At 53.0% G+C, this 2,528-nt stretch overlaps 1 pseudogene; it reads left to right on the top strand.

Annotated features, from left to right (window-relative positions):
- The first annotated feature begins 596 nt into the window (after positions 1-596).
- On the top strand, positions 597-2,210 carry LOC102874656 (annotated as a pseudogene).
- The last annotated feature ends 318 nt before the right edge of the window (positions 2,211-2,528 follow it).

The raw sequence follows: 2,528 nt of genomic DNA, 5'->3' as shown, positions 1-2,528 counted from the left end.
CGATTGGCACAGGATAGAGCAGGGTTTAGCACTGTTGTACATAGTGTCGCTATGAGTCGCAAAGGGCTCCAGGGCACATAAAAACAACAACAGTTAACCCCACCCTAACCGCTTGCGTGTTTTTTTAACAAACAAACAACCCCCACCTGTGGTAGAGCCCACCCTGATTGATAAAGTGAAATTCTTCTTCCGCATTCCTGTATCTGAAGTAACCTATAAGATTCAACTACGTTTCCAAACTGTTACCCTACTACTGTGGTTGGCCAATCACGGCATGTATGGTTGGGCAGGGAAGTAGCAGAGGTATAAAAGGAAGGGCAGACATTAATTCGGGGCTCTCGGGTGGATGCTGCTGTGTGAGCACGCAGGAGCCCGGCTCGAACTTGAAATAAACTTTATTAATTCGCTTTGTTACAGAGTCAGGGTAAAGCAGAGTCTCAGCCTGCAGGAAAATGAGCCCACAGCGCTGAGGAAGGTTCCTTGGAAAAGAAAGCAAAGAGCAGTTTCCGGACTTCCTCCCCGTGGTCCTAAGCACCCGGATGCACGGCCAATCAGCAAGCATCTGCAGCTCCTTTGCTGGGATGGCAGACAGTGACATGGGCAGCCAGAAAGTCTTCCCCACAGAGGAGGAGGAAGAGGTGACGCCCACCCCAGCCAAGCGTCGGAAGTTAAGAAAGACCCAAAGGGACACCCAGTACCGTAGCCACCATGCCCAGGACGAGACCCTGCTGAGTCAGGGCCACGGGCACCTGGGGCGAGCCCGAGAAACACCCTGGAGGACAGAAGCAGCCCTGCAAATGTGGGACACCAATGAGGATGAGGAGGAAGGCCTGGTGAAGCGGCAGAAACGGAGACGGCAGAAGAGCCGGAAATATCAGACTGGGGAGTACCTGACAGAGCAAGAAGAAAAAGAGCAGCGACGGAAAGGGAAAGCAGATTTAAAAGCTCGCAAGCAGAAGACGTCTTCCCAGAGTTCGGAGCATGACCTCAGGAATAGAAATCTCCTCTTGCACATCAAAGCCCAGGGGATCTCGGATTCGCCGAATGGTTTCCTCCCGAATAACCTGGAGGAGGCAGCCTGCCTCCACAGTCCAGAGAAGCCATCAGGAAAACAAAAGTGCAAGAGGAAGCACATAGCAAACATCTCGGATGAGGCAAAGGGCAAAGGTCGTTGGAACCAGCAGAAGACCCGATCCTCCACGTCTCCCACCCCATCGAAGCCCACAGAGCCATGTATACCCTCCAAGTCCCAAAGTGCCAGCCTTAAGGAGGCCTCAGTGTCTCCTACAGCCCGACAGATCCCCCTAAAAGCCCGCCGGCTCACCGTAAACAAAAATGCTGGGGAGACCCTCCTGCAGCGGGCAGCCCGTCTTGGCTATAAGGACGTGGTTCTGTACTGCCTGCAGAAGGACAGTGAGGATGTCAACCACCAGGACAACGCGGGCTACACGGCCCTGCATGAGGCCTGCTCCCAGGGCCGGACCGACATCGTCAACATCCTGCTGGAGCACAGAGCCAACGTGAACTGCAGCGCACATGATGGCACCAGGCCCATTCATGATGCGGTGGTCAACGACAACCTGGAAACTGTTTTGCTCCTGCTGTCCTACGGGGCGGACCCCACTCTGGCCACCTACTCGGGGCAGACGGCCATGAAGCTGGCCAGCAGTGTCACCATGAAACGCTTCCTCAGTGACTACCTCCTGGATCTCCAAGGCCGAGCAGAGGGTGATCCTGGAGTCTCCTGGGACTTCTATAGCAGTATGGCGTTGGAGAAAAACGACGGGTTTTTCTGTAACCTCCAGCTCAATCCCCCTGGGAGCTCTGATCAAGAAGGAGACGACACGGAGGAGGATGACTTCATGTTTGAGCTTTCTGACAAGCCTCTTCTCCCTTGCTACAACCTTCAAGTGTCAGCGTCGCGAGGGCCTTGCAACTGGTTCCTCTTTACCAACGTCCTGAAGAGACTGAAGCTCTCCTCTCAGATCTTTCAGGCTCGATTCCCTCACTTTGAAATTGCCACCTTGTCCAAGGCAGAGTTCTACCAGCAGGTGGCCTCCAGTCAGCTTCTGACCCCTGCTGAGAGGCCCGGAGGCCCAGAGGACAGGTCTCCACCAGGCTCCTCTGAGACTGTGGAGCTGGTGCGCTATGAGCCTGAACTGCTGAGGCTCCTGGGGTCTGAGGTGGAGTTCCAGCCTTGGAGCACTTGACTGGGAAACGCCCCCCCCTTTTCTTTCTCCTCCTGAGTCTGCCCCCTCCCCTGCCTCCCATGTCTCCCCCGCACTGAGCACCAGACTGCAGAATGAGGCAATAATATGGACCAACAAGAAGGCGCCTTATCCAATGCCAGCAATAATAAAAAAATAAAAGGACCAAAGTGAGACTTTGAGTCAATTCCACATGCATTTCAAAAGCAACTAGACTAAGTTTATGATTGAACACTGTTTATTGAAGACCAGATTTTAACCAAACATTATTAAAATCAAGATAATTTAATTTCATTTTTGCTAGTTAAGACACATTGGTCT

Source organism: Elephantulus edwardii, unplaced genomic scaffold, assembly GCF_000299155.1.
Source record: "Elephantulus edwardii isolate Elephantulus edwardi_28Jun2011 unplaced genomic scaffold, EleEdw1.0 scaffold00023, whole genome shotgun sequence".
NCBI classification, from domain to species: domain Eukaryota; kingdom Metazoa; phylum Chordata; class Mammalia; order Macroscelidea; family Macroscelididae; genus Elephantulus; species Elephantulus edwardii.
The sequence above is the reverse complement of the archived record's forward strand: the minus strand, read 5'-3'. Positions and strand labels throughout refer to the sequence as shown.